This window comes from Triticum urartu, chromosome 6, assembly GCF_003073215.2.
Source record: "Triticum urartu cultivar G1812 chromosome 6, Tu2.1, whole genome shotgun sequence".
NCBI classification, from domain to species: domain Eukaryota; kingdom Viridiplantae; phylum Streptophyta; class Magnoliopsida; order Poales; family Poaceae; genus Triticum; species Triticum urartu.
In genome coordinates this window covers 538,846,140-538,870,346 of record NC_053027.1, presented here as the reverse complement: position 1 = coordinate 538,870,346, position 24,207 = coordinate 538,846,140, and the positions used below count along the sequence as shown (strand labels likewise).

General features: G+C 44.7%; 1 long non-coding RNA gene across 2 annotated transcripts; it reads right to left on the bottom strand.

The window, feature by feature from the left end:
- Positions 1 to 21,476: 21,476 nt before the first annotated feature.
- Positions 21,477 to 23,235, bottom strand: LOC125512764. Of its 2 annotated transcripts, XR_007285535.1 has the most exons (5): positions 23,011 to 23,234; positions 22,688 to 22,804; positions 22,278 to 22,584; positions 21,813 to 22,099; positions 21,477 to 21,722 (listed from the first exon to the last, which is right to left on the bottom strand). It is a non-coding gene; the product is annotated as an uncharacterized LOC125512764 (long non-coding RNA). The 2 variants fall into 2 exon arrangements; XR_007285534.1 differs by having other exon boundaries at positions 21,813 to 22,584; positions 23,011 to 23,235.
- Positions 23,236 to 24,207: the final 972 nt, after the last annotated feature.

The window sequence follows — 24,207 nt, the reverse complement described above, 5'->3', positions numbered from 1 at the left end:
ACATTGTTCTCGAACCGTAGGGTCCGCACGCTTAATGTTACGATGATAGTTTCATTATGAGTTTATGTATTTTGATGTGCCGAAGGTTGTTTGGAGTCCCGGATGTGATCATGGACATGACGAGGAGTCTCGAAATGGTCGAGACATAAAGATCGATATATTGGAAGCCTATATTTCGATATCGGAATCGTTCCGGGTGAAATCGGGATTTTACCGGAATACTGGGGGGTTACCGGAACCCCCCCCCCCGGGGGGTTATTGGGCCTACACGGGCCCTAAGGGAGAAGAGGAAAGGAGGCAAGAGGTCGCCGCGCGCCCCTCCCCTCCCAAGTCCGAATAGGACAAGGAGAGGGGGGCGGCGCCCCCCCTTTCCTTTCCCTCTTCCTCCTCTTTCCCACTTCTCCTTCTCCAACTAGGAAAGAAGGGAGTCCTAGTCCCGGTGGGAGTAGGACTCCCCCTTGGCGCACCCTCCTTGGTTGGCCGCCCCCTCCCCTTGGCTCCTTTATATACGGGGGTAGGGGGGCACCCTAGAACACACAAGTTGATCTTCGTGATCGTTCCTTAGCCGTGTGCGGTGCCCCCCTCCACCATATTCCACCTCGGTCATATTGTAGCGGTGCTTAGGCGAAGCCCTGCGACGGTTGAACATCAAGATCGTCACCACGCCGTCGTGCTGACGGAACTCCTCCCCGAAGCTTTGCTGGATCGGAGCCCGGGGAGCGTCATCAAGCTGAACGTGTGCCAAGAACTCGAAGGTGCCGGAGTAACGGTGCTTGGATTGGTTGGACCGGGAAGACGTACGACTACTTCCTCTACGTTGCGTCAACGCTTCCGCTTCGGTCTATGAGGGTACGTAGACAACACTCTCCCCTCTCGTCGCTATGCATCACCATGATCTTGCGTGTGCGTAGGAATTTTTTTGAAATTACTACGTTCCCCAACAATTTATTGATTCGACACAAGGGGAGCCAAAGAATATTCTCAAGTATTAGCAGCTGAGTTGTCAATTCAACCACACCTGGAAACTTAGTATCTGCAGCAAAGTGTTTAGTAGCAAAGTAATATGATAGTGATGATAATGGTAACGAAAGAGTAACGAAAGCAAAGTAATGTTTTTGGTATTTTGTAGTGATTGTAGCAATAGCAACGGGAAAGTAAATAAGCGTAAACCAGTATATGGAAAGCTCGTAGGCATCAGATCAATGATGGATAATTATGCCGGATGTGGTTCATCATGTAACAGTCATAACATAGGGTGACACAGAACAAGCACCAATTCATCAATGGAATGTAGGCATGTATTCCGAATATAGTCATACGTGCTTATGGAAAAGAACTTGCATGACATCTTTTGTCCTACCCTCCTGTGGCAGCGGGGTCCTAATGGAAACTAAGGGATATTAAGGCCTCCTTTTAATAGAGAACCGGAACAAAGCATTAGCACATAGTGAATACATGAACTCCTCAAACTACGATCATCACTAGTAAGTATCCCGATTATTGTCACTTCGGGGTTAACGGATCATAACACATAATATGTGACTATAGACTTGCAAGATAGGATCAAGAACTCTCATATATTGATGAAAACATAATAGGTTCAGATCTGAAATCATGGCACACAGGCCCTAGTGACAAGCATTAAGCATAGCAAAGTCATAGCAACATCAATCTCAGAACATAGTGGATACTAGGGATCAAAACCTAACAAAACTAACTCGATTACATGATAGATCTCATCCAACCCATCACCGTCCAGCAAGCCTATGATGGAATTACTCACACACGGCGGTGAGCATTATGAAATTGGTGATGGAGGATGGTTGATGATGACGATGGCGACGGATTCCCCTCTCCGAAGCCCCGAACGGACTCCAGATTAGCCCTCCCGAGAGGTTTTAGGGCTTGACGGCGGCTCCGTATCGTAAAACGCGATGATTTCTTCTCTCCTATTTTTTTCTCCCTGAAAGCAGATATATAGAGTTGGACTTGGAGTCGGTAGGTCTCCAGGGGGCCCACGAGGTAGGGGGCGCGCCCTAGGGGGGGCGCCCCCCACCCTCGTGAGCAGGGTGTGGGCCCCCTGGTCTTCATCTTTGGCGAGGATTTTTTATTATTTATTGTAAGATATTCCATGGAGTTTCAGGTCATTCCGAGAACTTTTGTTTTCTGCACATAAAACAACATCATGGCAATTCTGGTGAAAACAGGGTCTGTCCGGGTTAGTTCCATTCAAATCATACAAGTTAGAGTCCAAAACAAGGGCAAAAGTGTTTGGAAAAGTAGATATGACGGAGACGTATCAACTCCCCCAAGCTTAAACCCTTGCTTGTCCTCAAGAAATTCAGTTGACAAACTGAAAGAAATAAAGAAAAACTTTTACAAACTCTGTTTGCTCTTGTTGTTGTAAATATGTCAAGCTAACATTCAAGTTTTCAGCAAAGATTATAACTAACCACATTTGCAATAATTCTGAGGTTTCATGATTACCCATAATAGCATAATCAACTAGCAAGCCATAATAATAAATCTCGGATGACAACACTTTCTCAAAACAATCATAATATGATATAACAAGATGGTATCTCGCTAGCCCTTTCTGAGACCGCAAAACATAAATGCAGAGCACCTTTAAAGATCAAGGACTGACTAGACATTGTAATTCATGGTAAAAGAGATCCAATCATAGTCACACCCAATATAAATTAATAGTAATGAATGCAAATGATAGCGGTGCTCTCCATCTGGTGCTTTTTAATAAGAGGATGATGACTCAGCATAAAAGTAAACGGATAGGCCCTTCGCAGAGGGAAGCAGGGATTTGTAGCGGTACCAGAGCTCGGTTTTGAAATAGAGGTAATTAATATTTTAAGCGGTATACTTTCATTGTCAACATAACAACCAAGAGATGGCGATATCTTCCATGCTACACACATTATAGGTGGTTCCCAAACAGAATGGTAAAGTTTATACTCCCCCTCCACCAACAAACATCAATCCATGGCTTGCTCGAAACAACGAGTGCCTCCAACTATCAACAGTCCCAGGGGGAGTTTTGTTTTGCAATTGTTTTGATTTAATTTGCATAAAGCATGGGACTGGGCATCCCGGTGACCAGCCACTTTCTCGTGAGTGAGGAGCGGAGTCCACTCCTCTTGAGAATAACCCGCCTAGCATGGAAGATACAGGCAGCCCTAGTTGATACATGAGCTATTCGAGCATACAAAACAGGATTTATATTTGAAGGTTTAGAGTTTGGCACATACAAATTTACTTGGAACGGCAGGTAGATACCGCATATAGGAAGGTATAGTGGACTCATCTGGAATAACTTTGGGGTTTAAGGGATTGGATGCACAAGTAGTATTCTCGCTTAGTACAGGTGAAGGCTAGCAAAAGACTGGGAAGCGACCAACTAGAGAGCGACAACAGCCATGTACATGCATTAAAATTAATAAACATTGGATGCTAGCATGAGTAGGATATAATCCACCATGAACATAAATATCGTGAAGGCTATGTTGATTTGTTTCAACTACATGCATGAATATGTGCCAAGTCAAGTCACTTAAATCATTCAGAGGAGGATACCACCCTATCATACCAAATCATAACCATTTTAATAGCATGTTGGCACGCAAGGTAAACCATTATAACTCATAGCTAATCAAGCATGGCACAAGCAACTATGATCTCTAATTGTTGTTGCAAACATGTTTATTCATAACAAGCTGAATCAAGAATGATGAACTCATCATATTTACAAAAATAAAAGAGGTCGAGTTCATACCAGTTTTTCTCATCTCAGTCAGTCCATCATATATCATCATAATTGCCTTTCACTTGCACGATCGAACGATGTGAATAATAATAAGAGTGCACGTGCATTGGACTAAGCTGGAATCTGCGAGCATTCAATAAATAGGAGAAGACAAAGCAATATGGGCTCTTTTGTCAGATCAACAATAATGCATATAAGAGCCACTTCAACAATTTAATTATGGTCTTCTCCTACTGACCCCCAAAGAAAAGAAAAGAAATAAAACGGTTTACACGAGAAATCTCCCAACAAGCAAAAGAAGAACGGGAAATATTTTTGAGTTTTGTTTTTAATTACTACTACAAGCATGGAAAGTAAATTATTACTAATTTTTTTGGTTTTTCTTAAGGTTTATGAAACACACAAGAAGAAAGCATAAAAAGGAAAATAAACTAGCATGGATGATACAATGAAAAAGTATGAGCACCGACATCTAGCAATGAGTGTGTGTGAACATAAATGTAATGTCGGTGAGAAATACGTACTCCCCCAAGCTTAGGCTTTTGGCCTAAGTTGGTCTATGGCCACGGCTGGCCTGGCTGATATCCGTAGTAAAAGTTGGGGTCGTACTGTGATGCTGCAGCTATCGCCTCCTGAGCTGCTGCGTGGCGACGAGCGGCCTCCGCTCTCCTCTCGTACTCATCTGCCTCCTCTCTAGAAATAGTATATCCTCCTCTTGCCTGATAATCAAAGAAAGTAGGAGCAGTGAGAGTAATATGGATAGCACAACGTCTGTCAAAGATTAGTCGATACTGGAGAGGTGGCTCAGTCCTCTCAACAAACTGGTGAGAAACCATAGCATTAAAATCTAGATAGGCAGGAGGTAATTCAATATCATCTTCGCGTACATCTATACCAATAAAATTAGCTACGCGAGTTGCATAAATTCCACCAAAGAAATCTCCATTAAGTCTATTAAGATGCAACCTACGTGCAACAATGGCTCCCAAATTATATGATTTGTCTCCTAACACAGCACTCCTAAGAATACTGAGGTCAGGGACACACACGTGACATGCCTCATCTTTACCATTTATGCATCTACCTATGAAGAGAGCAAAATAATGTATAGCAGGAAAGTGGATACTCCCTATGGTAGCTTGTGTAATATCTCTAGATTCTCCCACAGTTATATTAGCAAGAAAATCTCTAAATTCAGATTTGCGAGGATCCCTTATACTACCCCATTGTGGAAGTTTGCATGCAGTGGTAAAATCCTCTAGGTCCATGGTATAAGATTTATCATAAAGATCAAACAGGACAGTTGGAGAGTTACGTGAAGTGGAAAATTCAAACCTCCTCACAAAGGAACTAGTGAGGTTATGATACTGACTGCACTTCTCTTCCTCGAAGCTCACAAGATCAGCGTTACGCAAATATGCGTTGAATTCTTCTTTTATTCCCACTCGATCCATAAAATTTTCAGAAGGCCACTCACAAGGACGCACTGGAGCGTCTCTTGGTGGCTCTTCGTCAGCATCACACATTGCAATCCTGGGTCCTTTCTTCTTTGAAGAACCACCTTGGAACATTTTCCTAAACATTTTCTTCCTCTGAAAAATTCTGAAAAAATTTAGTAACTTCAAACAAACTCAATAATATTGATAGCAACTACTCCTACAAGTGCCTAGAGCCTATATCATGCATCAAAACTACTTTTGACCATATAAATTTGACATGCAAGCTCAAGAACAGGGTCACCTAAGCAGCAAAAATTTGCAATGAATAAAGCACTAGAACAAAAACTAATTGGGCCAATGGAGGAGTCACATACCAAGGAACGATCTCCCCAACTAGTTTTGTGAGAGGTGCTTTGAGCAAGGAGATCGAAAATGGCAGCAAAGAGGGCTGGAACTCGTGCTTGAGTTGGTTTTTTGTGTTTGTGGGAGGAAGAAGAAGAAGATGGGTGCAAGAATAAGTGGAGGAGGGCCACCGTGGGCCCACGAGGCAGGGGGGCGCCCTAGGGGGTGGGCGCGCCCTCCACCCTCGTGGCAAGGTGGTTCGCCCCCCTGGTGTGTTCTTTGTTCCATAAATCCTCAAATATTCTAGAAAAAAATCATATTTAATTTTCAGGGCATTGGGAGAACTTTTATTTTCGAGGTATTTTTATATTGCATGGATAATCAGATAACAGATAGAAAATTATTTATTTTTACTTTATTTTAACTAAATAACAGAAAGTATAGAGAGGGTACAGAAGGTTGTTCTTCTAGTTTCATCCATCTCATGGTCATCAAAAGGAATCCACTAACAAGGTTGATCAAGTCTTGTTGACAAACTCATTCCGATTAACATGGAACCGGAGAAATTTCGAATAACACTAGGTTACCTCAACGGGGATATGCACATCCCCAATAATAAGTATATCACTAGCAAACATGCCCGTGCGTTGTAACGGGAAAAAAATCGCATACTTCTATCACAATAAGCATGACTCAAGACCCCATTCAGTGTTGCATGTTATCTATTTGAACATAGTATCTCATCCGTGTCGTCGTTTATCCTCCTTCCTGCCCTCACCGATGGTCAAGCTATCGACCTAATTGCAATGCGTGCAAAATATGGTCAATCCAAAGGTGATGATCTCGGCCACCGCACTCACATCTCTCATGAAACTACGCCATTGCAAGTGAATGTTTAATAGTTTTTTACCTAATCTCACTGAGACGGGGCATGAAGGCCACCCTTCCTGAGGTATTGCCTACGCCTACTCCCTCATATGCCCACTAACTTTAAAAAATAATATTTATTTTTCAAAATGCATCAACATTCTTTTTGAAACACAACCACCTTTTAAATCACATGGGATATCTTAAAGGACATGGATATTTTTTTAATTATGAATATAATTTTAAGAACATGAACATGTTTTAGATTTACATGTTTTTTTAAGAAAAGGGCGAATTTGTTTCATATTATATAAATATTATTTCCATACATGAACAATTTCTTAATAAAGTTACACAAACATTTTAAGATGCATGAACGATTTTAAAAAAATTGAATAAGATTTTTCAAAAGTCAAAAGACATTGAAAATGACACAAAAATAAAACATGAGAACACTTTTTATGACGTGGTATGCACGCCTCACCAATAACATATGAGAAGGTGCCGGTCTAATCTATATTCATCACCTCTTTCTATTATGCTCAGCTTAATTAATAGCCATTTTAATTATGTTCTATTGAATTTGGCCATGGCGCCCACCTCGGTTTCTTCCTTTTCTTTGTAAGACTGCTTAAAATTAGGTAGCCATTTACGATTTAGCCATCCATGGCAGGCACCAGGCTCCTTCCTTTCTTTGCAATAATTAATGCCGTATTTTTTCCCACGAAATCTGTTATTGTCACATGCAGCCACGGCAATTAATTTTTTTGTTTTTGGTTTCTACTGGGTAAACGGGACCCATATTGCACCCTCTATTTTTTAATGGCTCGCTTGTTGATTATTGTAACTCCCAACGTATATAAATTAGTGGAATTTTATGTATCCTATATTTTTACAATACAAGGAGATAGATGAGTTGGCGGCTGCTTTCAACTCAGGACGTCGGGTCAGGAGATCGATCCATCCATGCCGCACAATTTTTAATCTCTTCTAGTGCTCGTGGCCTAGTCCAAATTCTAGCCCAAGCAATTTTTACCAGCTTCTAGAGCGTAGGCGCAGCCCGTATAGTTTCGAGCGGAGGCAGCATGGGCCGAGGCCCATTGCGTCTATAATGATACCACCTCGGATATTAGAAAATCTGAAAAGATAAAAATAATAATATGGGTGAACGGATGAAAAAATTAGCAAAACTTACCTTGCTTTATTAGTAGGTATAGATATTTCTTCTTCACAGTAGGAAGAGGAAATTCAAAACCTCCAAATATAATCGATGGAATTTTTCCAATAGAGTTGATACTATGAACTTGAGGTTGTTTCCTCAGAAAGTGTACCGTATGCTCATTACCATTAACATGAAAAGTGACATTGCCTTTGTTGCAATCAATAACAGCCCCCGCAGTATTAAGAAAATGTCTTCCAAGAATAATAGACATACTATAATCCTCGGGAATATCAAGAATAACAAAGTCCGTTAAAATAGTAACATTTGCAACTACAACAGGCACGTCCTCACAAATACCGACAGGTATAGCAGTTGATTTATCAGCCATTTGCAAAGATATTTCAGTAGGTGTCAACTTATTCAAATCAAGTATACGATATAAAGAGAGAGGCATAACACTAACACGGTCTCCAAGATCACATAAAGCAGTTTTAACATAGTTTCCTTTAATAGAGCATGGTATAGTGGGTACTCCTGGATCTCCAAGTTTCTTTGGTATTCCACCCTTAAAAGTATAATTAGCAAGCATGGTGGAAATTTCAGCTTCCGGTATCTTTCTTTTATTTGTAACAATATCTTTCATGTACTTAGCATAAGGATTCATTTTGAGCATATCAGTCAATCGCATACGCAAAAATATAGGTCTAATCATTTCAGCAAAGCGCTCAAAATCCTCATCATCCTTTTTCTTGGATGGTTTGGGAGGAAAAGGCATGGGTTTCTGAACCCAAGGTTCTCTTTCTTTACCATGTTTCCTAGCAACAAAGTATTTCTTATCATAACGTTGATTCTTTGATTGTGGGTTATCAAGATCAATAGCAGGTTCAATTTCTATATCATTATCATTACTAGGTTGAGCATCATCATGAACATTATTATTAACATTATCACTAGGTTCATGTTCATTGCCAGATTGTGTTTCAGCATCAGAAATAGAAATGTCATTTGGATTATCAGGTGGTTCAGCAATAGGTTCACTAGAAGTTTGCACAGTTCTATCATTTTTCTTTTTCTTCTTTTTAGAAGAACTAGGTGCATCAATTTTATTTCTCTGAGAATCTTGCTCAATTCTCTTAGGGTGGCCTTCACGATACAAAGGTTCCTGAGTCATTCTACCAGTTCTAGTAGCCACTCTAACAGCATAATCATTTTTCTTACTGAGGGAGTCCGGGATTAGGGGTCTCCGGACAGCCGGACTATATCCTTTGGCCGGACTGTTGGACTATGAAGATATGATACGTCTCCAACGTATCTATAATTTTTTATTGCTCCATGCTATATTATCTACTGTTTTTGGCAATATTGGTCTTTATTATCCACTTTTATATTACTTTTGGGACTAACCTATTAACCGGAGGCCCAGCCCAGATTTGCTATTTTTTGCCTATTTCAGTGTTTCGAAGAAAAGGAATATCAAACGGAGTTGAAACAGAACGAAATCAACTGGAGAAGTTATTTTTGGAAGGAAATCTACCGGATAGACTTGGACCCTATGTCAGAAGATGAAGGATGAGCTCACGAGGGTAGGGGCGCGCCCCCCCCCTAGGGCGCGCCCCCTGCCTCGTGGCCCCCCCTTTCGGTCCACCGACGTACCTCCTGCACCCATATATACCTACGTGACCTAAAACTTCCAGAACGGAGAATAGATCGGGAGTTCCGCCGCCAGAAGCCTCCGTAGCCACCGAAAACCAATCTAGACCCGTTCTGGCACCCTGCCGGAGGGCGAAATCCCTCTCCGGTGGCCATCTTCATCATCCCGGCGCTCTCCATGACGAGGAGGGAGTAGTTCACCCTTGGGGCTGAGGGTATGTACCAGTAGCTATGTGTTTGATCTCTCTCTCTCTCGTGTTCTTGATTTGGCACGATCTTGATGTATCGCGAGCTTTGCTATTATAGTTGGATCTTATGTTGCTTCTCCCCCTCTACTCTCTTGTAGTGAATTGAGTTTCCCCTTTAAAGTTATCTTATCGGATTGAGTCTTTATAGATTTGAGAACACTTGATGTATGTCTTGCCGTGGATATCTATGGTGACAATGGGATATCACGTGATTAACTTGATGTATGTTTTGGTGATCAACTTGCGGGTTCCGCCCATGAACCTATGCATAGGGGTTGGCACATGTTTTCGTCGTGATTCTCCGGTAGAAACTTTGGGGCACTCTTTGAGGTTCTATGTGTTGGTTGAATAGATGAATCTGAGATTGTGTGATGCATATCGTATAATCATACCCACGGATACTTGAGGTGACATTGGAGTATCTAGGTGACATTAGGGTTTTGGTTGATTTGTGTCTTAAGGTGTTATTCTAGTAGGAACTCTAGGGCTGTTTGTGACACTTATAGGAATAGCCCAACGGATTGATTGGAAAGAATAACTTTGAGGTGGTTTCGTACCCTACCATAATCTCTTCGTTCGTTCTCTGCTATTAGTCACTTTGGAGTGACTCTTTGTTGCATGTTGAGGGATAGTTATGTGATCCAATTATGTTAGTATTGTTGAGGGAACTTGCACTAGCGAAAGTATGAACCCTAGGCCTTGTTTCAACGCATTGCAGTACCGTTTACGCTCACTTTTATCATTTGTTACCTTGCTGTTTTTATATTTTCAAATTACAAATACCTTTATCTACCATCCATATACCACTTGTTTCACCATCTCTTCGCCGAACTAGTGCACCTATACAATTTACCATTGTATTGGGTGTGTTGGGGACACAAGAGACTCTTTGTTATTTGGTTGCAGGGTTGCTTGACAGAGACCATCTTCATCCTACGCCTCCTACGGATTGATAAACCTTAGGTCATCCACTTGAGGGAAATTTGCTACTGTCCTACAAACCTCTGCACTTGGAGGCCCAACAACGTATACAAGAAGAAGGTTGTGTAGTAGACATCAAGATACAAGATTGAAGACTTCGTCTCGTGTCCGGATGGGACTCTACTTGGCGTGGAAGGCAAGCTAGGCAATACGGATATGTATAACTCCTCCTTTGTAACCGACCTTGTGTAACCCTAGCCCCCTCCGGTGTCTATATAAACCGGAGGGTTTTAGTCCGTAGGATAACATACAATCATACCATAGGCTAGCTTCTAGGGTTTAGCCTCTCCGATCTCATGGTAGATCAACTCTTGTAATACCCATATCATCAAGAATAAATCAAGCAGGACGTAGGGTTTTACCTCCATCAAGAGGTCCCGAACCTGGGTAAAACATCGTGTCCCCTGCCTCCTGTTACCGTCCGCCTTAGACGCACAGTTCGGGACCCCCTACCCTAGATCCGCCGGTTTTGACACCGAAATTGGTGCTTTTATTGAGAGTTCCTCTGTGACGTCGTAGTAAGGAAGGATGCCTCATCTCATTGTTAAAAACAACATTACCGCCGGAGGAGCCCTGGCTGTCGGCCAAACTCTTCGGCTAGGCAGTTTCATCATGACTGCCTGTTCGGCTGCTGCACCGACGATGACTTCTCGGGTCATCGAAAATAGCCTCCACATCGGCTCGGAATTCACCGAGCAGATGGATCCAATGGAGCTCTCCTCCCTAAACGAACTCTTGGATCGCATCGCCGCCTTGGGAGTCGCTACGGACTATGATCAGATTGGGCTTAAACCCGATCAAAGGGAGATTAAATCTCCACCGGTCACCCATCATGTTGCGGTTGTGGAGGAACAATGCAGCAACTCTTCCTCTATCTTGAGGACTAACTATGTCCGAATACCTGAGCTCTCCGAGCCGGATACCCGTTCACGGGAGGACATCACCCAAACCCTGAACCTACAGTCACGCAGCGGGCCAGACTCATCGGGCAACATACCAGAATCCGAACTTCCAAGATCGGAAACCCCTTGGCCCCTGGGTCTTAGATCGGGTAAGGGTCTGGACTCAAATCCACCCACCCACCCAGACATAAACGATCTTTCCAACATCAGGCAAGAACCCCATGAAACAGTACATCATTATTGGGCCAGATTCCCCCTTGTGTTGAACAAGGTTAAGGACTGTCGTGAGGAAGATGCAATCTCACTTTTCTGCAATAATTGCACGGACAAGGGAATCCTTAACACCTTAAGTCGCCGTGACATATCACGCTTCGCTGACTTGGCGTCCATAGTACGAAAGTACTGTGCGATGGAAAGCGCCTGGAAAACCGAAACGAAATTTTGGGATAATCCGGCCCCAAATATACACCCAGTCCGAAGTAAAAGGGTGCACTATCATAAGACACCCGAGCTAGTTGCCAAGAAACAAAAACCCTATACAGGGCATGGAACCGTATTGGAGGGATGGCTTAACGGTCCCTGCAAAATTCATAGTACGGCGGATACCATACCAACACACAACCTTAGAGCATGTTGGATACTCCGGCAGGTGGCTAAAAGCGGTGAGGATCTTCTCATCCCAGATGCCGCAGAGCACCATCCCACGGATAACAATATGGTATTAACAGTCTTGAGACCTTCGCATCAAATAATAGGCGCAAGCGAACACTCCGCAGCATTGCCGAAATCTGCCATGTGGTAGCAATAAATCCATGAAGCGACACTGCTATCACCTTCAATGCCAGTGATAAACCTAAATTCCGAACAGCCCGAGCACCAGCCGCACTGGTCCTCAGCCCGATCGTGGACGGCTTTCGACTCACCAAAGTACTCATGGACGGCGGCAGCGGATTAAACCTCATCTATGAGGAAACTCTTCAAAAGATGGAAATAGACTGGAACCGCATTGAGCAAAGTAGCACAACCTTTAGAGGAATCATCCCCAGTCAGGAAGCACGTTGTGCTGGGAAAATCACACTAGATGTGGTATTCGACATGCCGGATAATTACAGGTCCGAAGAAATTACATTCCAAGTGGCCTTGTTCAGCAGTGGTTATCACGCTCTTTTAGGACGGAAGGCGTTCACAATCTTCCAAGCCGTACCCCGTTACGGGTACATGAAGCTCAAAATGCCCGGGCCCAACGGAATCATCACTCTCGCCAGTGATCCAGACACAGCACTCCGCGCCGAAAACAAAACAGCCGCACTGGCCCTCGAGGCATTATCCGAAGCCCTCTCGACCAAGGAATTAACCACGCTATGCTCCACAATGGACAGGGACGACGTGATACTCGACAAGAGATCCAAGTCCACCTCTTTTAAACCAGCGGATGAAATAGTTAAATTCCAAGTCCACCCAACGGACCCTACAAAAACAGCCTCCATCGGGGCATAGTTAAACCCCGCCGTGGACGCCGCACTACAAGAGTTCCTGCGCGAGAATTGGGACATATTCGCCTGGCATCCCCCAGACATGCCAGGAATCCCACGCAGGCTGGCCGAGCATAGCCTCAATATCCTAAAGGGATTCAAGCCGGTCAAGCAAGCTCTTCGGCGTTTCTCCGAACCTAAGAGATAGGCCATGGGAGAAGAACTAGCCAAGTTATTGGAGGCCGGATTCATTAGAGAAATAAAACACCCGGACTGGCTAGCAAACCTGGTGATGGTACCAAAGAAGGATAAATCCTGGCGCCTTTGTGTCGATTTCAAGGACCTCAATAAAGCTTGCCCAAAGGATCCCTTCCCCCTCCCCCGCATCGATCAAATTATTGATGCTACCGCAGGACATGAGTCATTGTGTTTCCTCGACGCATACTCCGGTTACCACCAAACCAAGATGGCGGAGTCCGACCAAGCCGCAACGGCATTCATCACACCATACAGTCCCTTCTGTTTCAACACAATGCCTTTTGGGCTCAGAAACGCCGGCGCAACATATCAGTGCATGATTCAGACATGTCTGGAGAAACAAATCGGCAAAACAGTAGAGACATACGTAGACGATGTGGTCGTCAAAACCAAACACATCGACTCTTTGATAGATGACTTGAGGCTCACATTCAACAACCTCCGAACATACGACATCAAGCTCAATCCGGAAAAATGAGTTTTCGGCATACCAGCCGGAAAGCTCCTGGGTTTCATTGTCTCCAGTAGAGGTATTGAAGCTAATCCGGCCAAAATCCGAGTTTTGTCACAGTTGGCTACCCCAACAGACCTCAAACAAATCCAGAAGTTAACTGGGTGCGTGGCAGTTCTAAGCCGCTTTATCGCCCGCTTAGGAGAAAAGGCTTTACCCCTTTATCGCCTCCTTCGGCGCACCGAACACTTCGAGTGGACGGATGCGGCCACAGCCGGATTGGAAGAAATAAAGGCCATTTTGGCAACCAACCCAATCACGGCCACGCCATACATCGGCAAACCAATGTTGTTGTACATTGCGGCAACTCATCAACTTGTAAGAGCAGTGCTCGTTGTCGAACGGGAAGCGGACGGACATAAATTCCCTCTTCAAAAGCCGGTATACTATGTATCCACTGTCCTCACTCCATGCAAATCACGGTACCCACATTATCAAAAGATAGCCTGTGCGGTATTCATGGCATCCCGGAAGCTGCGACACTACTTTCAAGAGTGTTTGATTACAGTGCCTCGGAAGTGCCACTTAATGATATTATAAACAACTGCGACGCTACGGGCCGGATTGCCAAATGGGCCATTGAGCTCCTCCCGTTCGACATAACATACAAACCTCGATGAGCCATTAAGTCGCAAGTATTGGCCGACTTCGTCGCCGAATGGACGGAGGCCGAACTCCCTAAAGAGTACGGTGCATACTCCAATTGGATCATGCACTTTGACGGTTCTAAAATGCTGGCTGGTCTAGGGGCTGGCATCGTCCTGACGTCCCCAACCGGAGATACCGTTCAGTACGTACTACAAATATTGTATACAGACTCCAACAATGCAGCCGAATACGAAGCTCTGTTGCATGGTCTTCGGATGGCAGTCTCCATGGGCATTCAACGCCTAGAGGTGTGTGGGGATTCAAACCTCGCAATATCCCAAATAAATGGAGACTTTGACGCCAAAGATCTGAAAATGGCGGCCTATCAGAATACCGTCCTAAAAATGTCAGCTCGGTTCGAGGGGCTCGAATTTCACCATGTGGCTCGGGAAAACAATCAGGCGGCGGATATCCTCGCCCGCATCGGCGCAAAACGCGATGCGGTCCCCCCAACATATTTTTGGAGAGGCTGTTCAAGCCATCCGTAGTATGGGAAGGGGACACCAGTAACAACAGTCCGGACCCGGCCAAAATACCCGATACCGAACACTCTGACACAATCGGAGGCTCCGCCACCGAAATAACACCTTTAGCCCACGTAATAATGGCCATCATTGCCCCGTGGACAGAACCATTCCTGGCCTACCTAACTAGATAGGAACTTTCGGAGCACCAAAATGAGGCACGCTGCATAGTGCGGCGATCCAAGGCCTACAGGTTCCATGAGGGAGAATTGTACAAAAAAAAGCACTACCGGAGTCCTTCAAAGGTGCATCTCCAAAGAGGAAGGGCGGAACCTTTTGGCAGAAATTCACGCCGGACTCGGCGGTCACCACGCCGTAGCCCGGGCTCTTGTAAGCAAGGCCTTTCGTACATGATTCTATTGGCCAACGGCCTGGGCAGATGCACAGGACTTGGTCCAACATTGCGCCGGTTGCCAGCTCTTCGCAAATCAAAGCCACATGCCACCCACCGCCCTCCAAACAATCCCCATTATGTGGCCCTTCGCGGTCTGGGGGCTTGACATGGTTGGACCCCTTAAAGGGGGAACCCACAAGAAAAAATACTTACTGGTCATGGTGGATAAATTCACCAAATGGATAGAGGCCAAACCTGTTAAAAAAGCCAAATCCGGACCGGTGATAGACTTCATATCCGGGGTCGTACACTGTTATGGCGTCCCCCATAGCATCATCACTGACAACGGCACGAACTTCATGGCCGATGAGGTAAAACTCTGGTGCAGCAAAATGGGCATCAAGCTCAATTATGCCTCAGTCTATCACCCACAAACCAACGGCCAAGTTGAGCAAGCAAACGGTCTTATAATGAGCGGCATTAAACCCAGATTAGTGCGTTCCTTAACGGAGTCTAACACGCACTGGGTAGAGGAGCTCGACTCCGTACTCTGGGGGCTGCGGACCACGCCGAATCGTAGTACCGAATATACACCCTTCTTTATGGTGTACGGCGCAGAGACAGTTTTGCCCTGTGACATAATTCATGACTCACCTCGAGTGCGCATGTACGAAGAAAGAGAAGCCGAGCTCGATCGGCAGGACAGTCTGGACACCCTGAAGGAGGAGTGCGACGTAGCAAAAGCCCGTTCCGCATTTTATCAGCAACAGGCTCGCAGATACCAAAGCAGAGAAGTACGGGCCAAAACTTATAATGTTGGTGAACTAGTTCTACACCTACCGGATAAGAAAAAGAACAAGCTCGAGCCCAAATGGGAAGGTCCCTTCATTATTGACCAAGTTCTGACCGGTGGAGTGTACCGACTGCGAGATGCATCGACTAATTGACTCGAGCCGAACCCATGGAATGCGGCCAGGCTCCGAAGATTCTACGCCTAGCGCCGGACTTTATGTTCGTCCCCTTCCTCTGTCCATTTTTTGCATATACATTATTTGTCTTGTTTTTCTTTCTTTCTTCTATTCTTTCTCTAGGCCTTCAAGGGCCAACTTGTGCCTCACTTGCACATTATAGATGCGCTATCCGCACTCATCATACCCAGGGGCTTCTTTCACAGAAGCTTAAATTATTTATCTGGGCCTCATGCCCCACACATGTTTTATACTTCCGCATGTACCTTTTTCGCCATTATATGCATCGATATGACTTAAGTTTTGACCAAGCTGGGTTGCCTGGCTCTTGTATTTATGCCCTACGTTCCCGTTAATTCGGCTAGGGCATAAGGGGAGCACCTCTGCGATTGTTACTGCCGGGTCAGCCGGATGTGTACCTCAGACTGGGTGAAGCCGAAAGCTAGCGTTCTTAAGGGAATATTCGGTCGGTGAACAAAAGATGATTTTTTACTTATTTTTCATATGTGCCCCCAGATGTTCTTTCCTGCGTTTCCTATCACAGTCCGGACATGCACTTTAGGGCATGCGTACCCAGGGAAAGGAACCCTTAACGGAACTATTCTCCCTAGAAGATGTTTCTTACTACCCATGTAATATAACATAACTAGTTGGGCACTTGTCTATTCAAGCACTAATGACCCCTACGCCTGGTCTCCACGCATACCCCAGTTCTTATATAACTGAGCGGGTATTCGGACACACTCCGGACTATCGGGTCCCGAGATTGAAGCGAAAAGGTCCGCCATGACAAATGATCTACAATCCGGCTAGAAGGCATTATACATGTCACTTTAATTACATAGTCATGCAGACTGACTAAATTCCTCTTCTATACCGTCCAACAGGCGGTCTAGCTTACAATCCTGTTGGGAATACTTTGCGGCTAATTCTACTTGCCCATAAACTAAGCTAACATGGATCTCTTTCCCGTCGGGCCCCACAGGTCCGACTTCGGCCATGTGATTTGGGTCAGCCTTGGTATACCACGTCTTCACCATGGCCCAGGCTTCCCTGGCACCTTGACGGCAGGCCGATATCTTCCATAATCGGAAGCGCTGCCGTGCTCCTTTGAGCTTCTCCGTAAGCTCTGCAACGCCTTCTGGCAAGGAGACGGAGGGCCATAAGGCCTGGGCAATACCTTGCATCACCTGCCAAACTTGTTCGTGCAGTTGCGAGGGCTCGGATAGAAGATCACCCGCAGACCCGGGCATTTCCTCCGCGGGACGACCTGTTAGCATACCTACAGACATAACGCTGTTAGTCGACTTCTTCGCCGAACTCCTTCCAAAGGATTCGTTCAAGCACTTACTGAAAATGCCGCGTCGAAGCCGCTTATTCTCCTTCCCGGAGTCGGCAAGCTGGGCTCAAACGTCTTTTAGTTCCATGCTCAGCTTGGTATTGGCGTCTTGGAGATCGTTTTTCTCCCGCCTCACCTGAGTCAGCACGTGATCGCCAGCTTGTAGCTGTCGCACAACGTGTTGGTTCTTCGGATTTCCTCCGGATTCATCTGCAACATCTATTGTTAGATCTGCAGCCACGCCGCACACTATATGGTAACCATCATTCTTTAAAGTGAATATTACCAGCGGGAGACTTTTTCGGTTCCTGCAATGCGGCAACAGCGGCCCGCAGTTGGGTCTTGCATTCCTCCAGCTCCTGTGACAGCCTAGTATTCTTCTCTGTAAGAACCTGCACAATAAATATGATCCTTAAATCAGTTGTGCTAACTGTTTCAAGTCTCAGGGGCTACTGATACATATAAATCGTCAGATTTACTCACCCGTACATCCTTTACATACTGATCCGTGGCTCTGGCTAGACCATCTTGAGCAGCACGGAGGTACGCCTCTCCAGAATTGAAGGCATCAAATGCCTCTGGTGAGAAACAAGCGTCATGGAGTACGGCCCACCGGCGCCTATGATTCATGGCGCTTTCCACTTCTGAGTTTGTAGCGTATAATCTATCTGCATCCTCTGTAGGGGGATTATCCAGCGCCTGCCCCATATCGGCTTCTGCCTCTATGTCCGGTCCTGGTGCCCGACTGGTGGAAGCGTGATTGGCAACATCATCGGACATGTTCCGGCGAGCGTTTTTTCTGTTAAAGAAACACGAACGTCATTACATTTCGAGAAAGACAACAACCACGGAGCGGGGGTTTTGTTATACCTTTGCGTCGGCGTCTCCGTCCTGACCGCCTTCCTTTTTGACCTACCCGGCCTCGGTGCCTCTTGTTGGCAAGTTGTTGCGGGTTCGGCAGGGCGTCCCGAATGCCTTCCCTGTAAAAATGCCATATGTATATGGTGGGTGAAGTGTCTAAAAGGGGATGCTAGTTTTTGGAGTTGGGATTTTTGGTTTTTCTTACGTGCGATGCAGGGAGCAGTCCGGGATAGTCTACCATAATGGCCACCATGGCATCATCGCAGCTTAACTAATAGAACTGCCGGTCTATCAGCTCCATGAATATAACTGGATCTTCTTCAAGTCCGGAGTCAAGGGCCCGGTCGGGGTCCTCTGGTTGTGGAGAAGGGCTACTGACCTCCTTTATGGCTTTTCACAGTTCCTGCCGCAAAGTGGCAAGGTGAATATTTACGACAAAGAATGCGGGAAAATGGGAGTGAGGAGATATAACTTACCCAGCTTGGGGGATTGTACATGGAGAATCCATCCCATGGCTTGATGCGGATGAACTCCTCTTCCTCTCCCTTGAACAATTCGGACATAATTTTTGCTAAAGCGGCAGCATTTTCCGGACCCTTATGCCCGCAACGGGTGGCGTCATCCGCCCCGTTAAAACACCACAAGGGGTGCCCACGATATTGAAGTGGTTGCACTCCCCGCATTATGCAAATCGACATAACTTCGATTATTGTCAATCCTGATTGAGCCAGTGTTTTAATTCGGTTCATCAGGTAGAGAACTTCTCCATTATCTTCCACCTGGGGGCTCTGTGGATGCCAACTTTGGCGTTTCTTCAGAGGAGCATTGCTGAACTCAGGAAGACCCCGCCGAACAGGGTCCGGAAGGGGAACGTCCTCCATGTAAAACCATTCCGAAGGCCAGTCTTCGGACGACTTCTTTGGGGTACCGGACAGGTATCCGGTATCGGTGATGCGCCATATTTCGGCTCCGCCCACTTGATAAAGTGACCCCCTCTGTGTGCGGGGGACGAGGCAAAATAGCCTTTTCCACAGCTCGAAGTGAGCCTCGCAGCCCAGGAACAACTCGCAGAGAGCAACATAGCCGGCGATGTGAAGAATGGAGGCAGGGGTAAAATTGTGTAATTGGAGGCCGTAGAACTCCAGGAGCCCGCGGAGGAACGGATGAATCGGAAATCCGAGTCCCTTCAATAGATAGGGGACAAGGCATACCCGCTCCCCCGTAGAGGGGCTGGGGAAGCTCTCCGCTTGCTCCCCGCCATTGTAGGTGGCGAGCCTGGCTCGGACGGGCACCATACACGCCGGAGGGAGAAATCCCTTAGTCTGCAGTTCGACTAATCGACTGTGTGGGACTGAACACCTCTCCCAATCACTGGGCTTAGGGCTACGGGGGCGAGAGGAGGAGCTGCAGAAGTCGGCCATGCTGGAATGGATCTTTCCAAAACGCGCTCTGATGGATTCTCGCTGGGGGGAGGATGGTATGGATCGGATCTAAGAATCCCCATCCCTTTAATAAACAATTTATTTATCTGGCTAGGGGGCGAATGTAAAAACGCCCTGGCGCCTCGTATCCATTCGACGCGTGGGAGATAGCCCTCATGGGGCACAGAAGCCAAGAGGTTCAACATTTATGAGGCCGGACACTGCTTACAAACACTCGAAAATTGGAGAAGAACCGCCTTGCAATGCCGAAGACAACACTGCGCACCGGACTCATCGTCATTGAAGCCTAGTTCAGGGGCTACTAAGGGAGTCCGGGATTACGGGTCTCCGGACAGCCGGACTATATCCTTTGGCCGGACTGTTGGACTATGAAGATACAAGATTGAAGACTCCGTCTCGTGTCCGGATGGGACTCTACTTGGCGTGGAAGGCAAGCCAGGCAATACGGATATGTATATCTCCTCCTTTGTAACCGACCTTGTGTAACCCTAGCCCCCTCCGGTGTCTATATAAACCGGAGGGTTTTAGTCCGTAGGACAACATACAATCATACCATAGGCTAGCTTCTAGGGTTTAGCCTCTCCGATCTCGTGGTAGATCAACTCTTGTAATACCCATATCATCAAGAATAAATCAAGCAGGACGTAGGGTTTTACCTCCATCAAGAGGACCCGAACCTGGGTAAAACATCGTGTCCCCTGCCTCCTGTTACCATCCGCCTTAGACGCACAGTTCGGGACCCCCTACCCGAGATCCACCGGTTTTGACACCGACACTTACTATTCATTTCATTGAGCCATTCTTTTTGAGCTTTAAGTACTTGTTCTACTTGAGTGGTAACCATAGAAGCATGTTTGCTAACAAGTTTAAGTTCACCTCTAATATTAGTCATATAATCATCCAAGTATTTAATCATATCAGCATCTTGTTTTAATTGTCTACCAAAATAAGCATTGAAGTCTTCTTGCTTAAACATAAAATTATCGAACTCATCCAAGCACTGACTAGCAATTTTAGTAGGAGGGATTTCAGCTTTATCATATCTATAGAGAGAATTTACTTTTACTACCTGTGTCGGGTTATCGACACTACAACAGGAAAGAGCTTTTGTAACACGGTGTTATGTTACTACAGGCCCAAAACAGTGTTACTAGCCAAGTAGTAACACATTTTGAAATGTGTTCCATTAGACCGTGTTACTAAGAGGTGTCCGTGTCACATATAGTGGGTGTTACAATAGATTAAAAATTGTGTTACATTTATGTTATAGTAACATGCATATCATGTGTTACCAAACGTGCGGTAACACATTTTTGCAACTATAGTAACACCCTATTAACATATTTTTGTAGATATAGAACATTGTGGTAACATGTTTTTGTAACTGTAGTAACACAACTTGTAACACAATATCAAAATATCATAACACTATAATCTATAGTTGTCAATCACCTAGTAACATATCTATAGCTATAGTAACACCATCAGTAACACTACTATATTAGTATGGTGACATAATTAATGTATTTCTTTTTTAATTATTAACCACAAAATTAGGTACCCATTTATTTAATATAGATTTATTTAATATAAAATCAATGCAATTGCTCAAATAGGTAATTATTATTATTATTTATTATGTTGCTTGGCACCATAAAAAGATAGAGAAATTGAAGGATAACACATACACAAATTAAAAATATTAATATATTTATTATATAGAAGAGTGTAGGATACATATGCATTACAATAAACAAATACCAATATTATTGGTGCAACAGAATATCATCCATATCAATTTGACTATAGAGAACACGACTATGTAGAATATTACACCATAGCAGATGCATCAATTCGACCAAAGAAAAAGATCTTGGGAATCATATTACATTTTTCAATCTATCAATGTAAACTACAGGTATTGCTAAGTAAATCTTCTTTGCTGCTTGATCCAGCCAAAGAATTCAGCTGCAACTCAATTATCCTTCTTTTGAATCTGTAAAAGAAAATTAAACCTTACAGTTATGTGATTAAATGTATAAAAATATAAATTCGAAGTATGAAAGAAAAAAATACTTTAACTTACAAAAGCTCAAGGCCATGCACTTAAGTATCCTGAAGCAAAAGCATCACCAATTCTCCGCAATCAGAAACTCCCCTTGCTAACTCCTCATTATCCAGAATAGGTTCATCCATGGCAAAGTTATAAAGAATATAAACATTCTATATGAATTATCAATGAGCGCGTCCATATGACTACATAAACATATACCTGGAAACCAGTAGCCAGCATTACAATGCCTTTAAGCAACATGGAACTGTTATTCATAAACCCTTGAGGCATCGACACTAACCGAGCTCCCCGCAAACATTCTGTAAGAGTAGAATGATAAATAACTCGACATAGAAATAGATGTACAGCCACACGCTACAAACTATAAGCATGCAGTATAAACAAATATTCAACAGATTTGGAATTTAATGTATAACCTATTTTGCACATAATGTAAGGACAGGTACTTGGTAAAAGGTCATGGTATCTTACATTTACCTAAATAACAAAGTAACCAGGATGGGTACTTGGTAAGCGGTGATGCTATCACCCATTGGATTACTAAAAAGCACGGACACGGGGATGGAAGGACGGGGATACGCATACGGGGATACGGGATACGACATTTTCCAAAAACAGCCATTCGGGGATACGGTGAGTATATATAAAATAAAATAAAAATATGACATATAATATAGAATTAAGACAGAAAATTAAAGAAAAAAAGTTGAGAATAGAGAATACTGCCCCATTTGGTGGCTCTTTTATCAAGTGCTTGATTGATCCTCGTCATTGCAAGTTGCATCTTGTATAACACATCAAACAGCAAAGAAGATTAGAAAAATAGAAGAAATAACCAGAAGACAATATGAACACATCAAAAGAGTAAAGACTTTTGTTTTGCTCACCCAATTTGCAATGCCATTTGGCTCCCAATTGCAGCACCAGAACCCGGACGCCCTTCACTCTCACCCACGGATGATTGGCTACCGGCTGTGCCACTCGCAGATGCCATGGTTTGGTACCTATCAGGCCAACAACAAGCAATCAATTCCTATCAAGAACAGCAGCAACCAGCAACCAGCAGCACAAGCAAAGAGCAGAAAGCAGCAAGCATCAGATCCAATAACTTAGTGCAAGCAAACAGCAGTAGAGCACCAAGCAGCAAGCATCTGAAGATTAAAAGTGGAAGAGGTTGAAGAAGAATGAGGAGAGGATGCAGCTGGGTTACCTGCGGCTGCGAGGAGAGGTTGCTGCTGCTGCTGCTGGTGCTAGAGGGGACGGTCGCCGGTCGAATCCAGGCGCGCCGGCGGCGGTGGCGGCGAGTCCAGGCGGTGGGGGCGAGTCCAGGAGGTGGCGGCGCCATCTGTGCGACCTGGGAGGCAGGGAGGGAGAGCCTCTTCATTATGTCGTGACCCTGCAAGATGGGCCAGGCCGTATCCCTAACGTGTCCCCGCGTATCCCAGCGTATCCCAGTGTATCCCAATTGTTTTTTCTTTTTTTTAATTCGAATTTCGGGGATACTCCAAAATTCGCGTATCCGGGCGTATCCTGCCGTATCCCCGTATCCCGGCGTATCAGGACGGCAGTTCGGCGATTCCTGGCGTGTCCGTGCTTTTTAGTTGGATTATATCGAACTAGCAGATGAGATTGAGATACGAGAAATATAAGAATTAATGTGGAAATGGACAGACAAGCATCTGCTGTATTTTCAAAGTGATAATTGGGATATACTACACCAATGATCTTACATCTACTGTTGTACGGCCTGCAGAACCCTTACCAGGAAAAGCACTATGTAATACACCTAAATTCCTTGTCAGTAAAGTAGATATGCATATTGTTGTACGGCCTGCAGAACCCTTACCAGAAAAAGCACTATGTATTACGCCTAAATTCCCTGTCAGTAAAGTAGATATCCATAGTGCTCTACACAATCTCTGTTATGTGATCTGGGACACCATCTTCTCCAACATTACCTCTGCATTAATCCATGGAATGACATGAGCACATAAGTATATTGAGTAGAAGAGTAAACTCATCAAAGGAACTCAAAGTAATGATACAAACTTTCTACAAGATACTTATGTTCCTGAAAGGTATGCACCGGGCTAGCCTGAATCTGTGATACTTGCCTACTTGAAAGATATGTGCTGGCTACGCTGAATCTGTGATACTTACTTTCCTGAAATATATGTGCTAGGCTAGACCGAATCTGTACCAGATTATTATCACTAGACGATCTAGAAATACACATATATACAACATTGATTGCGCTAAATCAATTGCATGCCCAATTAATTTAATTCTGAAATTGCTAATTGACTGGGAACAACAAGCAGACAAGCAACAATTATTCGTGGGTATTGGGTAGAAAGCAGCAACAGCGCAAGTATTCAGTCAAGTGAGCAGCCTGACACAAGATCTG